This window comes from Cibotium barometz, chromosome 8, assembly GCF_041138505.1.
Source record: "Cibotium barometz isolate CiBa-2024 chromosome 8, ASM4113850v1, whole genome shotgun sequence".
Taxonomy (NCBI): Eukaryota; Viridiplantae; Streptophyta; class Polypodiopsida; order Cyatheales; family Cibotiaceae; genus Cibotium; species Cibotium barometz.
In genome coordinates this window covers 61,810,772-61,833,688 of record NC_141053.1, presented here as the reverse complement: position 1 = coordinate 61,833,688, position 22,917 = coordinate 61,810,772, and positions in this window count along the sequence as shown.

The window sequence follows — 22,917 nt, the reverse complement described above, 5'->3', positions numbered from 1 at the left end:
AACCACCTCCTGGTCCTCCCAACTGATAGGTCCCTTACCCTTTGCACGGGTAACAGCCAAAGTATCCACTAAATCTTGCCCCTTACAATCCCCAACGAGCATACCCGTGGAGCACTCACCCTGCGCATCAACAGAACTAGAAGCTTTCAGCACTTGGAACTGCTGCGGCACACCCTGAAGATGTGAAACCCCCGTGCTAACCCCCGCTGCTTCATCTCCCACCATCTCTATCAGGATGGCATTTGCTTGGGCTGGAGGTCGCTGCTGCTGCTGGTCCTGGGGAGGTCCCTGACCCCGATTCCCCTCATTGAATCGAATGACAGGTTTCCCTCTTTCCTCCCTATGCTTACACCATAATTCACAGGCCGGACCAATTCGATGCCCGTCTTTTGCACAGTAATCACACAGTGGCACACCCTGAGGTCCCCTCTGAAACCCTTGCTGCCCCTGCCAATTAGGTCTTGGAGCATATGGTCTTGGAGGCCTATTATAGGGAACATGCGAAACGGTCGGAACCACCGGATTAGCCTCTACAACTTGCTGAGGTGGTGCTCTCTGAACCACACTGGGTGGCACCTTGCCTCTGTAGTTGGGGTTGTACCAACAGGCACTCGTAAGATGGCCGTCCTTCTCACAGATATGGCAGTACTGTTTCTCCTTGGGCAAGACTGCTGCATACCCTAAGGCTTTAAGTTTGTGAAGAAGCTTTTTCTCCTTCTCCGCCCTAACCTGTTTCTCTTTATCTTTTTTCTGCTTAGCCTTCCTTGAGGCCTTTGTCTTCTCACTGTGCTTCTCATCCTCCGATTCATCAGATGAGCATGCCGACTCGGCCTCACTATCCGAGTCTGACTCAGTCGAACTATCCGACTCTGAGTCATCCTGCTTCCTACCCTTCCGTTTGTCCTTCTGAATGCCCAGGCGCTTTTCCACCCGAGAGGCAGCTGTCACAAGGTTATCAAAGCCGCCGGCAATATCCACATTTGCGACAGCACTCTTCAAGTTCCTCCGCAATCCTTTGACAAAATAACTGGCAAGCATTTCATCCGAGGGTCTTTCATTACCCTGCAGTCTGGCAGCCAATCCCCGAAACTTCTGAGCATAATCCTCCACTAACAGATGCTTCTGTTCCATGGCCTTGATCTTTTTGACGATATCAGTAGGAGTTTTCTCCTTCCTGAACCGGGCCAAAAACGCATCCTTCAAAGCATTGAAATCTGCAAAGTGGGCCAAGCCATATTGGCTAAACCAACTCATTGCTACCCCCTCCAGGGTGGCGGCAAACTGCTGCAATTTCACCGGATCTCCAAAATGGGCAGGGTACCCACTGGCTTGCCATCGGGTCTCGAATTGAGCCACGTGACAGTCTGGGTCTTCCTTAGGCTTTGCCTTAAATTTGGCAGCCTTAACCGTTGGATTGGGTGGTGGTGCAGCCATGTTCACAACTCCTGGTAGTGGATTAGCTTGTGGCGGATTTTTCAATGGATTGAATTGCAACCGTCTCTGACTCCGAACAGGCGGTCTGGACAGAAATAGGGCACCAACAAATTGATGCAAGTGCCGCCGGGCTTGCTCCGGGCTAACGACATTCGGCCCCGGCCCTTCTGCAAGTGGTGTTGTATGCTCGACAGCGTCCGCCTCGTCCACGCCGGCCTGCACCAATTGGCCCTCAATTACGCCAGCAGAAACCGACGTAACTGCCACCACTGGTGGCCCTGCCCCGCAGCATCACCGCTTCCACTGATAGAAGCTTCCGAGCTGTCATATCTACGCTTCCTGGCTTGTGCCCTCGTGAAATGAATGGGACTAGTTTGCCTCTCCCTATCTGACATTCATGCGAGACACAAACAGCACAGCACAACACAACCCCATACCCAACAAAGACAAGACAATGCTGAGTATGCGAACACCGCAGGATAGCCAATGTGTATCTGGGCACTAAATGCCTGATACTTAGTAATGAAAATCTCATAAAAGAACAAACACTAACACAAAGACATTCCCTTTAGCAGAAAATCATAACAGTAAAACAGAATACAAAACATCATGCAGAAAATCCGCTACACAAAATAATCCTGAACAGATGATCAGAATTCATTCAAGGGATTACATTTCCGCTTCTTCATCTTCTACAATTCTGAATATCCGTTATGCGCCTTTTTTTATGATCAACTAACTACATCTCTTCATATCTCTCCCTTCTCATGAATTCCTAAGCAACTACCCAAAAGGATCATTCACATACATAGAATTCGGATATTCCAACTTAGGTAAAGTTAACCCCTAACACCCACCCTATCGGGGCTGGGTCCTCAAGCATGTTGAAGTCTCCCCCAACACACCAATGTGTGACCTCGGGCAATGCATCTGTAAATAACAAGGGTCCACAACTCTACTCTGGCACTAGCATGATTGGGCACATAGACATTGAGCACACCAATGTGCTCATCGTGCATCCTCAGAATAACATATACTGCGCTCTACTAGGCACAATGACCCCGCGATCCACAATGGCCTGCCCGCCATGCATCCGCAATGACCATACATACTCCTCCCTGCCCTCCCAAGGGGCCAAAACTGTTGAAAAATAGGTAGAGGGAGAGGAGACACACACATAGGAGCAAACCCTAATATATATTATAAACCCTAACCATAGAGGGAAGCCATCTCCCTTCTCACACAATGCATAAAGCCATAATCCATAATACACAAGACTCACTATGAGTTGTGTCCACACACATCTAACCCTAGCTAATGTCCACACACTATGACCAGCTGGACGCGGTCATTTATGTCTCACACATGTTCCTACCTAACATGCCAGCACATAGCACAGCTGGCTCACGCTGACATCGAGCTTGAATCTCAACAGCCCCTCTCAAGCTCATGATGTACTGCCATAGATGAAGATGTAGATGAGCTTGGGATATCAAAGCTCTCAACACTCCCCCTCAAGCTCATCCCACGTACTCCCAACATAGTACGGAAGTACTCAAACTTCTCCCTGCTAAGTGGCTTTGTAAAGATGTCGGCCACCTGCTCTTCAGGCTTCACATACTGTAGATCAACTGTACCATCCAACACTTTCTCTCTGACAAAGTGATAATGGACCTCTATGTGTTTGGTCCTCACATGAAACACTGGATTCTTAGCCAACTGTATACTGCTCATGTTGTCACAATGAATGACAACTTTGCCATCAATAGGATCACCCAAATTAGCCAAGAGACTCTTTAACCATATTCCTTCACAAGTAGCAATGGTTGCACCTCTATATTCAGCCTCTGTACTGGATAAAGCAATAGTAGGTTGCTTCTTGCTACTCCAACTCACCACGGCATTTCCAAGTGTAAAGACATAACCACTAGTAGACCTCCTGTCATATGAGCTACCTGCCCAATCAGCATCTGTGTAGCCATGTATATCCAAGCCTTTGCCACTCTCATAAAGAAGACCATAATGTGCAGTGGTCTTTACATATCGCATAATGCGTCTCACTGCATCCGAATGAGGTTTTCTGGGGCTCTGCATAAATTGGTTTACTAGCCCCATTGCATAACTCAAATCCGAGCATGTGATAGTCATGTAAATGAGACTGCCAACCATCTTTCTGTACATAGATGGATCATCCAACTCCTCACCAAAATCAGCCCGCAACTTCACATTCTGCTCCAAAGGTGTACTCATAGGCTTACACCCTGTCATGCCATATTTTGCCAACATATCCAATTCATATTGGCGTTGCACTAACCATGTACCTGCATGGTCTTTGATCACTTCAATTCCAAGAAAGTATCTCAACTCACCCAAGTCTTTCATGTCAAACTGCCCACTCAATGCTTTCTTGACATGCATCATATCTGTACCACGATCATATGTTCTTGACATGCATCATATCTGTACCACGATCACCTGTGATAATCAAGTCATCCACATAGATGACAAGTAAAACAATCCCATGATCTGTTTTCTTCACATAGAGTGAAGAATCTACGGTAGAAACCTAAAATCCAAGGGAGATAAGATATCTGATCATCTTATCACTCCAAGCACGAGGTGCTTGCTTCAAACCATATAATGCCTTTTTCAATCTGCATACATGAGTGGGATACTTTGGGTGTACATATCCTTCTGGCTGTGCCATATACACTTCTTCTTGTAGATCACCACTTAGAAATGCATTTTTGACATCCATTTGATGTATTTCCCAACCATTTGCTGCAGCCATAGCAATGACTGCTCTTACTGTTTCCATCTTTGCCACTGGACTAAATGTTTCATCATAGTACAAGCCTTAGGATTGTGCATGACCCTTAGCTATCAATCTCGTTTTATGTCGCTCAATGGAACCATCAGACTTGCATTTCACTTTGTAAACCCATTTACAACCAATGACATTTTTGTCCTATGGTAATGCAACCAAATCCCATGTGTCATTATGAACCAATGCGTCCATCTCAACATCCATTGCTTTCTCCCATACATGCTTCCCAATAGCTTCTGTATAGCATGTAGGTTCCACATGCTTTACCAAAGAAGTCATATATGCGTAATGCATAGCAAAATCACGATATGTCAACCTGTCAACAATTGGATATCTGACCCTTTTGGGATCTCCGCCCGCAATGCATGCGGATCACTCTGCGGATCACTCTGAACACCTGTCACTCTAGCATGTGGTGGCACATATCTATCCTGCCTTGCACCAGGTGTGCGTAAAACAGGTATGCCAAGCTCCTCATCTAAACTCTCTGAACTTGACGACTCAACCTGTAATTCCAATTCCTTCAAACTTCTTCTTTCCTTTATTCATAGCACTACTCCCAATGCTCACACTCTCATGCCTCAAACATCCTGACCATGGACGTACAGTACTACTCTCAGCCTCTGTTGGCCCAGACATAGAAGTAGAACTAGAACTTGCTTGTGACAAGTTCACATACACATCAGCTTCAAGTGACTTAATGACACCTTCATCCTTTGCTTTGTACCAACTAGCAAGCTCATCAAACACCACATCTCGTGAGATAACCACTTGCTTAGTTTGTGGATTGTAACATTTGTATGCCTTACGATCCTGTGCATATCCAACAAACACACACTTTTCTGCCGTAGGATCCAACTTCCTCCTTCTCTCATCAGGCACATGTACATAAGCTATGCAACCAAATACTTTGAGGTGTCCAATGTCTGGCCTAAAACCTGTAAGCTGCATCTCTGGTGTACTTCCATGTATGGCTACTGTAGGTGTCTTATTAAGTATATACACCGTGGTAGCACAAGCTTCTGCCCAATAATAATCTGACATGCTCTTTTCATTGAGCATCACCCTGGCCACTTCACAAATGACTCTCATCTTTCTCTTAGCCACACCATTTTGCTGAGGTGTATACCTGCAAGTTAACTGTCTTCTTATGCCATGCTTTCTCAAGAAATGCTCAAAAGCATTTGAGGTGTGTTCACCACCTCCATCTGTCCTCAAACATTTTATCCAAGAACCATATTGCTTCTCTGCAAAAGCTTTGAAATCCATGAACTTTTCCAACACTTCACTTTTCTCTCTGAGAAAGTATATCCATGTCATTCTGCTGAAATCATCAATGAATGTCACATAATATAAATTGCCTTTAATAGATGGGTTTTGTGCAGGACCCCATACATCGCTATGTACTATCTCAAGTGGCTTGCTACTCATGTTGCCTTCTCTAGGAAACCGCAACCTTGCCTGCTTTCCAAACTGACAGGCTTCACAAACATGCATATTCCTATCATACTTGAATCTAGGCAGCCCACAAACAATGCCTCTTGCTTGCATGTTCTTTAACCTTTGTATATTGACATGTCCAATCCTCTTATGCCACATATCAATGTCCTGTACCACATTTCTACTTTTAGAGAACATGGCTGATTTTAACTCAGGAATCCCAGCATCCAGCTTAAACAACTTACCTTCTTTCTTGCCTTTAGCAATGACTACATCCATTCTTGAAATCCTCAATGAAGCAACCATGCTTGTTGAATCGAACTTGTAATCCCTATTCCACCATTTGACCAACTGAGGCCAAACTTTTTGTAATAGAAGGCACGTACAATACATCTGACATAGATTTTGTTTGACCATTGTGCATTACCAATGGTACACTTTCAACATGTGTAATGGCATGTTGGGTATCATCTCCTGTCTCCACATAGCCTTTCACATCCATAGGCTTCATATGCTCAAACCATTCACCATGACAAGTCATATGGTTTGATGCTCTAGAGTCCATATACCAAGTGTCATCATTTTCAGCATTTGTCATTATAGATCCCACAACATGTTTCATGGCAAACAAGTGATTTGCACTACCATCATTACTACTTGATGCATAATTCCCACCGCCATGTTGTGCATAATGTCCATGATGTTGTGCTCTACCCCCTCTCAAACCATTTTGTTTGCGGAAATAATCACATGCCATATGACCAAATTTCCCACAGTAATGGCATTCTGTTGAGATATCAAGCTCTAGTGAGGCGGTGGACACTGATGACCCGCTTGGGGGATAGGCCCCGCACTTACACCACTGGCATGGTTGGTGAGATCTTGGGTGATATGCGGCCAGTGGGATGACAGGCTGTGTGACAGCCACTCTAGAGACTGGCATAGTTATAGCGCCAGCTCATTTAGTCGGGTTCACACTATAGAGAACCCGTGTATGTATTTGGTTGAGTACCTTTCATATTGCGTGTACTCTTATCTTGTATATGGTGTGTTGAGTGTTGAGTAGAGAAGAAGAAGATTTTCAGCCTCTCACCTTGTGTGTTCTCTATTAGGGTTTTGTGAGTGTGTGTGTGTGCTTGCAAGAGCTCAAGCTCTCTTCTCCCCTGCATCTTTTCATGGTATCAGAGCCTGGTTCGTGCTAAGAGCTGAGCTGCAAGCAAGAGAACCACAGGAAGCGGTACGAGGGTAAGAGCTTCAACTACTCTTCCCTATTGTGTTGGTGACTACACCCTTGTCAGGAGCTCTACGGGAGGCACCGGCAAACGGTCTCTGATTGAGGAGCTTTCTTCGCGGGAGCAAAGCTACAGGGCAACTATACAGTCCTTTGGACTACAATTCCGGGCCGAAAACGCGTTTCGGGCGCGTCTGGACCTCCGTTTTTCAGAAAGCAGGTGATTTCGAGCACTGCGGGTAAGTCATCGATTCTCTGCAGAACTCTGTTCTAAGTACTGCAGGAAGACAGATTGACTGTGCAGACACTGTGGGTGCTGCAAAGAGGTCTACAGTTGCCATTGGGTGTATGTATGTGCATTGAGGTCACTGGTTGTGACATTTGAGTGGATTGCAGTACCGCTGTACAGAAAATACAGCAGTTGTGCAGAAAAACCAGTGCAGTTTCTGGTAAAATTGTGTGTTTGGCAAGATGTCTAATGATGGCATAACACAGATTGTGGCTGAGAAGCTGGATAAGAATAACTTCCATGCTTGGAGGTTCAGGTTGACTAATTTCCTAATGGGAAAAGGCTACTGGGACTACATAGAAGGTGAACATGAAGAGGCACCGGAGATACCGGACATAAATCCTACTGCTGCAGATGTGAAAGAGTTTAAAGATTGGAACCAAGGAGCCAGGAAGGTTATGTATTGGCTATCCATTAGTATACAGGACACCATGATTGGGCACATTCAGGATGCCAAGTCTCCCAAGGAGGCGTGGGACACCTTGGTAAAGCTTTATGAAACAAATACCAAGGCACGTAAGATACAGTTGAAGAATGAACTTCATACTGTGGAGAAAAAGAGCATGTCTGTGAATGACTATGCGTTGAAGATAGAATGACTATGCGTTGAAGATAAAGGGTATTGTGGAATCCCTTGCATCTATTGGTGTGTCAGTAGATGATGATGACAAGGTGGAAGTCTGTCTACGTGGTCTCGGGCCACAATACAAGGCGTTTAAGACGTCTATTCAGACTCGGGAAAACATTCCCAACTTTACAGATTTGGTGTCTATGCTGATTATCAAAGAGAAGAACTTGGGTGAAGACCAACAGTCTTCACAAAGTAAAAACAGTTCAGAGCAACAGGCCTTCTACACGAGTTCAGGAAGAGGACGAGGTAGAGGAGGCCGTGGACGCGGTCAAGGAGGTGGCCGAACAGGTAATCAGAATTATGGCCAGCAGCAGCAGCAACAACAGTCCCAGAATCAACAACAACAACAACATGCAGGTGGAAGAGGCAAATTCAGAGGCAGGGGGAGTCAAAGAGGCCGTGGAAATTGGCAAAGGCAGTATAATGATGCACGTGAATGTTATTATTGTGGCAAGCCTGGACATGTGCAGTCAGAATGTTATAAGAAGCAGGCTGACATGCAAAATGGGAAAGTGCAGCAAAACAACTATGCATCCTCAAGCAGAAATAATGAGGATAATGAAAGGTTGTTTGTTATGCAGCATGTTGTGAATGCCATGTCTGAAAATGTTGATGCAGCACAAAAAGATAATGTATGGTATGTGGATTCAGGCGCTTCGAACCACATGACGAGTCATGGGGAGTGGTTCAAGGAGATGAAAAACCTGGAAAGACCAGGTTTTGTGGAAACAGGGGATGACACTGCTCATCCAATTGCCCACGTTGGAGATGTGCCATTATCTATGCAGGATGGCAAAGTGAAGTACCTTGCAGATGTACTTCATGTACCGAATATAACAAAGAATCTGGTTTCAGTTGGCCAGATGATTGAGCAGGGGTTGCAGGTTCGGTTTAACCCTGATGGGTGTTATGTTGAAGATTTCAAAGACAAGTGCAGGTTGGTTGCAAAAGGCAACAGAGTGGGCAGAATGTTTACGTTGGATGTAGACATGCCTGAAATGAGTGCTGCGATGTTTGCAAATGGTTCAGGAGTTGTTGCAGACACAGACATATGGCATAAAAGAATTGGACATGTAAATGTGCAGAGATTGAAGTCTATGCAGACAAAAGGAATTGTGACAGGGCTGCCAAAATTTAAAGTGGAAGGTATGCAGAAAATATGTGAAGCATGCCAATTTGGGAAGCAAACAAAGCATGTGTTTCCACGTAACAGATATGTGAGCAGAAATGCACTAGATCTTGTGCATTCAGATGTATGGGGTCCTACGAAGACCGTGTCTATGGGAGGCTGCAGGTACTATGTCACTTTCATTGATGACCACACAAGGAAAGTGTGGGTATATTTCATGAAGGAGAAGAGTGAGGTGTTCACTCACTTTCAGAATTTCAGAGTATTGGTTGAAAAGCAAACAGGGAAATATGTTAAGTGCCTAAGGTGAGATGGAGGGGGAGAATACTTCTCCAATGAGTTCTCTGAATTTTTGAAGAAGAATGGTATTCGGAGATAGTTCACATGCAGATACACTCCGCAGCAAAATGGAGTTGCTGAGCGGAAAAACAGGCACATTGCTGAGATTGCGCGAGCATTGATGGAAGAGAAGAATATGCCGCATTGCTATTGGGCTGAGGCTGTTTCTACAGCAGTATACATCATGAACAGGACTCCAACTGCAGCCATACATGATGTAACTCCAGAGGAGAGGTTTACTGGCAGAAAACCAGATTTGTCTCATCTGAAAGTTTTTGGATGCATTGCATATGTGCATGTGCCAGATGAGCTGAGAACTAAGCTGGATCCGAAAGCTGAAAAATGTGTGTTTATTGGATATTCCCTTGAGCAAAAGGGATACAGGTGTTATAATCCTGCTACACGTGAGTTGAGGGTAAGCAGGGATGTTGTCTTTGATGAGATGAGCAGCTGGTATGCTGCTGAAAAAGAAGCTGTTGGGGCTGATGTGAGTGGAAGTGTGGTTGCACAGAATGCAGGTCAGCAATCACAATCTTTGAGTGGACCAGGAGAGTCCTCATCTAGTGGGTCTGTTGATAGACCATGGAGTGGCAGGTTGCGTCATAATACCAGTCCTACAAATGTGATTAGTACATCACGTAAAGGAAAAGAGAAAGTGGTTGAGCCCCTTGGTATGCCTGACATTTCTGCAGGGCATTCTCATGTTGATGGAGAGTCTAGTGGCTCAGATATGAGCCTTGATGAGGAGCTTGGGATCCCAGCTATGAGAACACCTGGTGTAAAGAAGGCTATGGAAGCCATGAATGAGAAGCTGCGAAGATCTGGGAGAGTGAGAAATCCTGTGCAGAGATTTACCTATGATGGTTATGTGGCACATCACTATGCATATATGGCAAAGCTTGTGCAGGTTATTGAGCCCACATGCATTGATGAGGCTATTGGAAATGTGTGTTGGGAGAAAGCTATGGATGAGTAGATGGATGCACTATATGGAAATGAAACTTGGGATTTAGTGCAATTGCCAGAAGGCAAGAAAGCCATTGGATGCAAGTGGGTGTACAAAGTTAAACATAACAGTGATGGAAGCATAAACAGGTACAAGGCTAGATTGGTAGCCAAAGGATATGCGCAGACATATGGGATTGATTATGAGGAAACTTTCAGCCCAGTTGCCAAGATGGCAACGGTGAGAGTTGTGATAGCAGTGGCTGCGTCAAAGCAATGGTCTTTACATCAGATGGATGTAAAGAATGCATTCTTGCATGGGGATTTGCAAGAAGAGGTGTATATGTTGCAGCCACCTGGTTATGAGGATGTGGGTCACCCCGAGCATGTTTGCAGGTTGAAGAAAGCCTTGTATGGCTTAAAGCAAGCACCAAGAGCATGGTCTGACAAGATTTCTGAATATCTTGTCACTATTGGCTTTCATGTAGCCAATGCAGATTTCTCATTGTATGTGAGACATGGTGATGGAGGAGTTGTGCTTGTTGTCATCTATGTAGATTACTTGATCATTACGGGGGACCATGATGCAGAGATCTTTGATGTAAAGATCTTGCTTAGACAGAAGTTCGAGATGAAGGATCTGGGGGAGCTCAGATATTTCTTGGGCATTGAGGTGATTAGGTCACCACATGGTATTGGATTACTGCAGAGACAGTATGGCTTGGACATGTTGTCCAAGTATGGTATGACAGGCTGTAAGCCTATTTCTGTGCCATTGGATCAGAATGGCAAGTTGAGTGCAGATTCAGGAGAGATCTTGGAGGATCCTACTATGTACAGACGCATAGTAGGAAGTTTGATCTACATGACGATCACCAGACCAGATTTGAGCTATGCTGTTGGGTTGGTGAGTCAGTTTATGCAGGTTCCACGAAAACTGCATTTGGATCAGTGAGACGCATACTGAGGTATGTGAGGTCCACTTTGCAGGACTATTCTATGAGACTGGGACAGAGATATGTGTACATGGGTACACAGATGCTGATTGGGCTGGTAGTATCTCAGACAGAAGATCTACCAGTGGATTCATGTTTTCTTTGGGGAGTGCTGCTGTGACTTGGAGCAGCAAGAAGCACCCTACAATTGCTCTATCGAGTACAGAGGCCGAGTACAGAGGAGTTGCTATGGCAGCATGTGAGGTAGCTTGGTTGAGAAAGCTACTTGCAGACTTGGGTCTATCAGTGGATAGACAAGTTGTCATTTTCTGTGACAACATTAGCAGTATACAGTTGGCTAGGAACCCAGTCTTTCATGCTCGTACGAAGCACATAGAGGTCCACTACCACTTCGTCAGAGAGAGGGTCTTGGCAGGAGACCTTGACCTTGTTTATGTCAGCACAGAGGATCAGGTAGCTGACATCTTCACCAAAGCATTGGGTACAGAGAAGCTCCGCAGATTCAGGGCTTTGCTTGGTGTACATGAGATGGAGTTGAGCTCGAGGGGGAGCGTTGAGATATCGAGCTCTAGTGAGGCGGTGGACACTGATGACCCGCCTGGGGGATAGGCCCCGCACTTACACCACTGGCATGGTTGGTGAGATCTTGGGTGATATGCGGCCAGTGGGATGACAGGCTGTGTGACAGCCACTCTAGAGACTGGCATAGTTATAGCGCCAGCTCATTTAGTCGGGTTCACACTATAGAGAACCCGTGTATGTATTTGGTTGAGTACCTTTCATATTGCGTGTACTCTTATCTTGTATATGGTGTGTTGAGTGTTGAGTAGAGAAGAAGAAGATTTTCAGCCTCTCACCTTGTGTGTTCTCTATTAGGGTTTTGTGAGTGTGTGTGTGTGCTTGCAAGAGCTCAAGCTCTCTTCCCCCCTGCATCTTTTCACATTCCACATCTTGCATAGATGTTTGTAGGCCTTGCCAACATCCTCTACCACGAGGATTACCTCTGCCTCTCTGAGGTGTATATCCACGACCACCTCTAGCACCATATGAAGGCTAAAAATTCTGTTGTGGTGACCTGTCCTGCCATCCATGACCATTACCACGGCCATGTGATGCGAATCTCCCCCTGCCTCTAAATCCTCTTTGGAATAGAAAGCCTGATTTCTGCCATTATCATCATGGCTAGATGCATCCTGAAAGAAATCACTGAGTTTGATTTCCTCAACAAGCAAGAGTGAAACCAACTCATCAAAATCTTGTAAACCTATGCTCCGAATCGAGATAGATGTATCAAAAGATTTATACTCCTTGCCAAGACCACGCAAGGTAATGTCTACCAAATCATCATCAGGCATGGGGGCATTGATTGTTGCCAATGCATCTACATACTTCTTTATCTCTTGTACATAATCATGGATGCTCCTTCTACTCTGCTTCACATTATGTATCTGTTGTCGCAATTGAGACTTGTGAGAGCACTCGTGTCTGTATCAAACAGCTTTACCAATGTATCCCATGCATCCTTGGGATTCTTAGCATCATGTATGTGTATGAGTATGGCATCCGAAATACATATAGACAGATAATGCAACACTTTGTATGCTCGTTCTGACCATTGCTTGTGAGCTATAACCTGCTCTATGTAGGTTGTCGGGGTAGTTCCAGTTCTAGCTCAGCACCTATAATGAGATTCCAAAAATCTTTTCCCTTCAGGAAACTTTTGATCCTGTACTTCCATGCCTAGAAGTTCTTCCTATCCATCTTTTCACCAACAATTTATACTGGATTATCCGACATATTTCTCAATGCAAATACAACTTTCGCACACATCCAAATCTGTAAACAAGCCTTCCTCAGCTCAACCACACTCCAATGAGTGTTCCAGATACTCCAAAGTAGTCAACAAACTTCAATTTTGATGTAGAAAATCAAACTGTATGCATCCAAAATGAACTGGCTCACGCAGTCCAAGATACCTTGCTTTGATGTGCTTTCCAAGGCTCCAAATTGCAATGTAGTGGTTCAATCAAGTGTGGGTAACTTGCATTGACACCTAAACAACCTCAATGTTGAATATCAACACCATCCAACATGCGTACATATCAATTTTGTCAAATCCCCTTCTCTGTTTTGAGAAAAACCAGAAAAACCAATAGTAGATTTTCTCTAACTTCTTCAATCCTTGTCCAAATTTAGCAACCAAGCATTCATTAGCTTAGCAATGATGTCCACTAACTCCATGTAAAAGTAATTAGACCAATTGTTTAAGACCAATGAGTAATTGATCAATTAATCACACTCTGTTTCTCTCTACAACCAGTAGACAACCTATTTAATCAGCTCATTTCTAGCTCCATAGATAATAATTGCTCCAACAAATCATGTAGCCTCCTTCTCAAGTATATGTATCAACTAATTGCTAAGTCAATTATGGAATTAATCAAGCACACAAGTGGTAATCAACCTCCTCGCATCAAAAAGATGAAAATTCTACCCTGTTTCTCTGTATGGACTGCGCTGCCTGCTATAGAGGGATTTAGGAGTGATTATGTTGCTAATTGATGATGCTATTAGATGCCTAACACACCTAGGCAAGTGTGCAATCCATCAATGCTCTGATTTTTGCCAAAAACTTGCTCCAAATTCATCAAAATTTGACCTCTTTTTCTCTATTTTGTGAGAGCTCAAAAACCAGTAATTTTCACTCATTCAAATGCATCAAAATTGCTCCAAAATAAGTGTAAGGCTTGTACATGATTTGCCAATACATTCATCCTTGTCACATACATGTGTCTTTGCCAGATTTGCATCTATTTTCACCATACTCCACCGCTTCCAAGCTTCAATGGAAAGCTTCCAAAAAACCAGAATTTTTCTTTGCTTTGGGCAATCCTAATTTGCTTTGTTTGTGCCTGAATCACCTGCAATCCGCTCAAGGATGTTTAGAATACCTTACCCGGTAGGCCAAGCTCTCAGATCTGATAGAAATCGGTGTGCTCCAAGCTTCACAGCATCAATGGCAAACTTCACATCTTTTCTTCACAGCTTCTTCTCCCTCTTCTCTCACTCACTCATAAACCCTAATAGAGAGCACTAAGCTCTGATACCATGTTGAAAAATAGGTAGAGGGAGAGGAGACACACACACACACACAGGAGCAAACCCTAATGTATATTTCAAACCCTAACCATAGAGGGAAGCCATCTCCCTTCTCACACAATGCATAAAGCCATAATCCATAATACACAAGACACACTATGAGTTGTTTCCACACACATCTAACCCTAGCATCCACACACTATGACCAGCTGGACGCGGTCATTTATGTCTCACACATGTTCCTACCTAACATGCCAGCACATAGCACAGCTCGCTCACGCTGACATCGAGCTTGAATATCAACAAAAACCTGCAGACCAAAAATTGTCCCATCTACCAAGCATCACCGAACCATATCTCCAAATCTTGCTCTCACTCAAATGGTGCTCCTACATCATCAAAATGTCAATACTGCCCCCAACCAGGCATCTCTAAAGCTCCTGCCTCAAGTAACCACGATAACGTACATAGTGTGCACCACTAAGGCCCTGTACATTCCATGAGATGATCCTCATGGATGACCTGCTGAGGTGGAGGCTGTCTCAGCCACATACGGTGGGCCTTCGCAAGTGGCTTGGATGGTGAGTAATCCCCATCCGAGCGACTACAAATCTGCCCACCCGGGTGCAAGAGTCTCGGACCAGGCGCTAGTGGCTGTGTCCCATAGTGACTGCCTCCCGCTTGGAGAAAGAATCCTCATGTATGCATACATAGCCAGGGTCTCGCGCTAGGTCTGCCACTATGTGAACCACCAAGTGTCGATTCTTGGAGGCATCCGCACTCCCGGTATCAAAGAAATGTACCAACTCCCAGAGTCGGCCTACCATGTCTGTGATCTCCAAATCTCTCACATGGTGAGAAAACTCGACTACCTGTGTGTGCAAAATATCAATAGCAAGATCCAGAGTCCACTCCCGGTCACTAGTACCGCAAAGAGGGAAGGAGAAGGCCACCGCTGAATCAAGTGCCTCCTCCCCTCGGGCTAGAAGTATCACCACATGAACCCTGATAGGTGCTGGCTCATGGCCCTCTGCTCCAAATAGGTATGTAAAGGAGTAGTCGAAAGCCTCCGAGCGCTGTCTAGTGTCGAGACTACTCAGCCGACTGCGGATATCCATGAAGCACGAATCGGCATGGTAGGTCTCCTCTGCAGTACACGAGCAAAGTCGATGCTCAATGCCCGCTGCCAGACTGCAGAGGTGAGCGGGTGCCAAGGCACTGCGAGTGCCTCCCGAGGAGCTGAGGCGAGTGGAGGAGGAGGAGGGGGGGGAGAAGGGGGTGGGGAAGGAGACGCTGAAAATGCGGGAGCGGGAACGGGAGGAGGCGAGGGTGGAAGCAAGGCAGGAGGGGGGGATGGGGGAGGGGGGTGGAGGTGGAGGTGGAGGTGAAGGGGGGGCGCTGGCATCTCCTAATCCTTCAGTCTGCACTGGGGTCTCCTCTTGGAGGGGAGCAAAGCTGTTTCTCACTGGAACCCAATGATGCTGAGGCTGTGTCTGCCTGCTGCGTCGGTCTCGGGGCATGCTACTGTGGCTGTCTCCCTCTACGACACCCCTATCCAAGCTACCAATCAGAGGTCTCTGTGGGTTGAGTAGGTGTCCCGGAGGCTACCTGCCGAGCCGCATCTATGGACAGGCCATCGGAAGAGGTCTACTGTTGCGGTGAAGGTCGGGGTGCGAGGGCACAGGCTTTGGCCAGGTGACCAACCTGCCTGCATATAAAACACTGGTTCGGGAGCCCCAAAAACTCCACTCTTTGATCGATCCATCCTCCCCATCTTAGGTAACTGAATGACCTTCGGAAGGGAGGAGATGTCAGGAACCAAAACTCTGACCGAAGGTAGGCCGCTGCTCTAGCCACCACTGAAGCTGCTATGGGGCCAGTCTCAAGCATCGAGCCCACCAATGATCCTATCCTGGTGGAGAGGAGCGGAAGGTACTCGTGGCAAAGTCCAGGAAAGCAAACTATGACATGGAATAGGCGCTCTGTTCAGCTGTTTGCTAGGTCGAAACCATGCTGCCAATGTCTGAAGAAGGCCCAAGCACCCTTGATGTTAAGGGGACTCATGGCTAGGACCTGGGCCATGCTCTGGGCTGTCTCAAACTCAATCTGGTAATGGCCACGGCCCAGTAATAACTGAACGTCCAGGATCTTGCCCACATCATCTGCAAGAAGGCGGCCAGGCCTGGAGAAGATCTCGGATCTGTTGAAAGAACGGTAGAGGAGGAGGAGACACACACATAGGAGCAAACCCTAATGTATATTACAAACCCTAACCATAGAGGGAAGCCATATCCACACTCACACAAAGCATAATGCACTAATCCATAATCCAAACAACACACAATGAGTTGTGTCCACACTCTACTAACCCTAGCTAATGTCCACACACGATGACTAGCTGGACACGCGGTCATTTATGTCTCACACATGTTCCTACCTAATCTGCCAGCACATAGCATAGCTGGCTCACACTGACATCGAGCTTGAATCTCAACAGCCCCTCTCAAACTCATGATGTACTGCCGATGAAGATATAGATGAGCTTGGGATATCAAGACTCTCAACACTCCCCCTCAAGCTCATCCCATGTACTCCCAACATAGTCCGGAAGTACTCAAACTTCTCCCTGCTAAGTGGCTTCGTAAAGATGTCTGCCACCTGCTCATCAGTCTTCACATAGTGAAGATCAACTGTAACATCCAGCACCTTTTCTCTGACAAAGTGATAATGGACCTCTATGTGTTTGGTCCTCGCATGAAACACTGGATTCTTTGCCAACTGTATACTGCTCATGTTGTCACAATGAATGACAACTTTGCCATTAAGAGGCTCACATAAATCTGCCAAGAGACTCTTTAACCATATAGCCTCACAAGTAGCAATGGCTGCATCCCTGTACTCAGCCTCTGTACTAGATAAAGCAACTGTAGGTTGCTTTTTGCTACTCCAACTCACCACGGCACTTCCAAGTGTAAAAGCATATCCACTAGTAGACCTCCTGTCATATGCGCTACCTGCCCAATCAGCATCTGTGTAGCCATGTATGTCCAAGCTTTTACCACTCTCATAGAATAAACCATAATGTACTGTGGTTTTCACATATCTCATGATGCGTCTCACTTCATCCAAATGTGGTTTCCTGGGGCTCTGCATAAACTGGCTGACTAGCCCCACAGCGTAACTCAAATCCGGGCGTGTGATAGTCATGTATATGAGACTACCAACCATCTTCCTGTACATAGAAGGATCATCCAATTCCTCGCCATAATCAGCCCGCAACTTCACATTTTGCTCCAATGGTGTACTCATAGGCTTACACCTTGTCATGCCATACTTTGCCAACATATCTAATGCATATTGGCGCTGTACTAACCAAGTACCTGCATGATCTTTCACCACTTCAATTCCAAGAAAGTATCTCAACTCACCAAGATCTTTCATGTCAAATTGCCCACTCAAAGCTTTCTTGACATGCATCACATCTGCACCATGATCACCTGTGATAATCAAGTCATCCACATAGATGACTAGTAAAACAATCCCATGCTGTGTCTTCTTCACATAGAGTGAAGAATCTATTGTAGAAATCTGAAAACCAAGTGAGATAAGATATCTGCTCATCTTATCACTCCAAGCACGAGGTGCTTGCTTTAGACCATACAATGCCTTTTTCAACCTGCATACGTGAGTGGGATATCTAGGGTGTACATACCCTTCTGGCTGTGCCATGTATACTTCCTCTTGTAGATCTCCATTCAGAAATGCATTCTTGACATCCATCTGATGCATTTCCCAGCCATTAGCTGCAGCCATAGCAATGACTGCTCTCACTGTGCCCATCTTAGCCACTGGACTAAACGTCTCATCATAATCCAATCCTTGGGTCTGTGCATAACCCTTTGCTACCAATCTTGCTTTATGTCTTTCAATAGAACCATCAGATTTGCACTTCACTTTGTAAACCCATTTACATCCAATAACATTCTTATCCTTTGGTAATGCAACCAAGTCCCATGTATCATTATGGACCAATGCGTCCATCTCCACATCCATTGCTTTTTTCCATACATGCTCTCAAATAGCCTCTGTATAGCATGTAGGTTCCACATGCTTCACCATAGATGTCATATATGCATAGTGCATAGCAAAATCTCTATATGTCAATCTGTCAATAGGATATCTGACTCTCTGGGATCTCCGCAATGCCTGCGAGTCACTCTGTACACCTGTAACTCTAGCATGTGGTGGCACCAGGTGTGCGTAAAACAGGTATGCCAAGCTCCTCATCCAAACTCTCTGAACTAGATGACTCATAACCTGTGATTCCAATTCCTTCGACTTTCTTTTTACCTTTATCCATAGCACTACTCCCAGTGCTCACACTCTCATGCCTCAAACGTCCTGACCATGGACGTACACTGCTACTCTCAGCTTCTGCTGCCTGCTGGCCCAGACATAGTAGTAGAACTAGAACTTGCTTGTGATGGCAAGTTCACAGGCACATCAGCCTCAAGTGACTCAATGACTCCCTCATCTTTTGCTTTGTACCAACTAGCAAGCTCATCAACACCACATCACGTGAGATGACCACTTGTCTAGTTTGTGGATTATAACATTTGTATGCCTTTCGATCTTGTGCATATCCAACAAATACACATTTCTCTACTTTAGGATCCAACTTCCTTCTTCTTTCATCAGGCACATGTACATAAGCTATGCATCCAAAAACTTTAAGATGTCCAATGTCTGGCCTGTAACCTGTGAGCCGCATCTCTGGCGTGCTTCCATGAATGGCTGCTGTAGGTGTTTTGTTCAATATATACACTGCAGTAGCACATGCTTCTGCGCAATAGTAATCTGGCATGCTCTTTTCATTGAGCATCGCCCTTGCCACTTCACATATGACTCTATTCTTTCTCTCAGCCACACCATTCTGCTGAGGTGTATACTTGCAAGTCAATTGTCTTCTTATTCCATGCTTCCTCAAGAAATGCTCAAAAGCTTTTGAGGTGTATTCACCACCTCCATCTGTCCTCAGACATTTAATCCAACAGCCATATTGCTTTTCTGCAAAAGCTTTGAAATCCATGAACTTTTCCAACACTTCACTCTTCTCTTTGAGAAAGTATATCCATGTCATCCTGCTAAAATCATCTATGAATGTAACATAGTATAAACTGCCTTTGATAGATGGGTTTTGTGCAGGACCCCATACATCACTGTGTACTATCTCAAGTGGCCTGTTACTCATATTTCCTTCTCTAGGAAACCTCAACCTTGCCTGCTTCCCAAATTGACAGGCTTCACAAACATGCATATGTCCATCATATTTGAACCTAGGCAATCCATTGACAATGCCTCTTGTTTGCATGTTCTTTAATCTCTGTATATTGACATGGCCAATCCTCTTGTGCCACATATCAATGTCCTGTACCACATTCCTGCTCTTTGAGAACATGGCTGATTTTAGCTCAGGAATTCCAGCATCCAGCTTAAACAATCTTCCTTCTTTCTTGCCTTTAGCAATCACTCTACATCCATGTTTAAAATCTTCAACGAAGCATCCATGCTCATTGAAGCGAACCTGTAATCCCTGTTCCACTATTTGACCAACTGAGGCCAAGCTTTTAGTGATCGAAGGCACATACAACACATCAGACATAGACTTTGTTTGACCATTGTGCATGACCAATGGTACACTTCCAACATGTGTAATGACATGCTGGGTATCATCACCTGTCTCCACATAGCCTTTTACATCCATAGGCTTCATATGCTCAAACCATTCACCATGACATGTCATATGGTTTGATGCTCCTGAGTCCATATACCATGTGTCATCATTCTCAGCATTTGTCGTCATAGAACCCACAACATGCTTCATGGCAAACAAATGATTTGTTGTTCCATCATTGCTACTTGATGCATAGTTACCACCATGTTGTGCATAGTTTCCACCATAATGACCACCACGTTGTGCTCTTCCCCCTCTCAAATCATTCTGTTTGCGGAAACAATCTCTCGCCATATGACCATATTTGCCACAATAATGGCATTCCACATCTTGCATAGAATTTTGTTGGCCTTGCCAACGTCCTCGACCACACGGGGGGTACCTCTGCCTCGCTGAGGTGCATATCCACGACCACCTCGAGCACCATAAGAAGACTGAAAATTCTGTTGTGGAGGCCTATCCTGCCATCCACGACCATTACCACCACGTCCACGTGATGTGAATCTCCCCCTGCCTCTAAAGCCTCTCTGCGAGTAGAAAGCCTGACTTCTGCCATCATCATGGCTAGTAGATGCATCCAGAAATGAATCATTGAGCTTGATTTCCTCAACCAATAAGAGTGAAACCAACTCATCGAAGTCGGGTAAACCGGTACTCCTCACTGAGATAGATGTATCAAATGATTTATATTCCTTGCCAAGACCACGCAAGGTAATATCCACCAAATCATCATCAGGCATGGGGGCATTTATTGTGGCCAATGCATCTGCAAACTTCTTGATTTCTTGCACATAATCATGTATGCTCCTTTTATTCCTTTTCACATTGTGTATCTGCTGTCGCAATTGAGACTTGCGAGCACTCGTATCTGTATCAAACATCTTGACTAAAGTATCCCATGCATCTTTGGGATTCTCAACATCCTGAATGTGTATGAGCATAGCATCAGAAATGCATATAGACAGATAATGCAGCACTTTGAATGCTCTCTCTGACCATTGCTTATGAGCAATAAGCTGCTGCTGTGTAGGTTGCCGCCGAGGTAACTCAAGCTCTGGCTCAGCACCTGTAATGAGATTCCAAAATCCTTTTCCTTTCAAGAAACTCTTTATCCTGTACTTCCATGCCTGGAAGTTCTTCCTATCCAGCTTTTCACCAACAATCTGAACTGGATTGTCCGACATGTTTGCTCAATGCATACACCTTCCGCACTTGTCCAAATCTGAAACCGAGCCTTCCTCAGCTCAACCACACTCTAATGAATGTTCCAGATACTCCAAGGTAGCCAACAAACTCCAAATTTGATGTAGAAAATCAACCTGTAATCATCCAAGATGAACTGACTCACTCAGTGCGGGATACCCTGAGTTGACACGCCTTCCAAGGCTCCAAATCACAATGTAATGGTGCAATCAAGTATAGGCAACTTGCATTGACACCTAATGAACCTCAATGTTGAGTATCAACACCATCTGACATGTGTACATATCAATTTTTGAAAACCCCTTTCTCTGTTTTTGGAAAAACCAGAAAAACCAGAAAAACCAGTAGACAATTTGCTCTAATTCCTTCAATATTTGTCCAAATTGAGCAACCAGGCATTCATTAGCTTAGCATTAGTGTCCATCAACTCCATGTAAGAGGAATTTGTCCAATTGTAAAACACCAAGGATTATTTGCTCAATTAAAATGACCCTATTTCTCTGCAACCAGTGGACAGCCTGTTTTAATCAGCTCATTCCCAGCTCAATTAAGCATCATTGACCAAACAAATCACATAGACCTCTTCTCCAAGGTGTAAAGCATACAATTGCTAAGGAAGTTGTGGAAGATATCAAGGACCGAATGAGAATTTGATCTCCTCGTGGGCAAAAAACTAGAATTGTGCCCTGTTTCCTCTGTGTGGACTGCGCCGCCTGCAATTAGGGGATTTGGGAAGGTTTATAATGTTGTTTGATGATGGTTATAGGTGCCCAACACACCTAGGTACATGTGCAATCCACCAATGCTTGGATTTTTGCAAAAAACTCACTCCAAATGCATCAATTTTGGGCTTCCTTCTCTCTGTTTTGTAAGAGCTCAAAAAACCAGAATTTTCACACATTCAAATGCTTCCAAAAATGCTCCAAAATCACAATAGGGCTTGCATAAGAGTTTCCATTACATCTCTCATTGTCAGATACATGTTTGCTTTGCCAGATTTACATGTATTTCCACCATACATCAATGTTGCCAAGCTTTAATCGAAAGCTTCAAAAACCAGAATTTTTCTTTGCTTTGATTTGCTCTATTTTGCTTTGCTTTTGCCTGTATCACCTGCAATCCGCTCAAGGATGTTTAGAAGACCTTACCCGGTAGGCCAAGCTCTCAGATCTGATAGTATTTGGTGTGCTCCAAGCTTCACAGCTCCAATGGCAAGCTTCAGAGCTTCTCTTCACAGCTTCTTCTCCCTCTTCACTTCACTCACTCATAAACCCTAATAAACAGCACAAGGCTCTGATACCATGTTGAAAGAATGGTAGAGGAGGAGGAGACACACACACAGGAGCAAACCCTAATGTATATTGCAAACCCTAACCATAGAGGGAAGCCATATCCACACTCACACAAAGCATAATGCACTAATCCATAATCCACACAACACACAATGAGTTGTGTCCACACTCTACTAACCCTAGCTAATGTCCACACACTATGACCAGCTGGACACGCGGTCATTTATGTCTCACACATGTTCCTACCTAATCTGCCAGCACATAGCATAGTTGGCTCACGCTGACATCGAGCTTGAATCTCAACAGGATCTCCCCTCTGCTCGGGTGGGTGCCAACTACGGCAGATGGTGGAATGTGCCTGGAGGCAT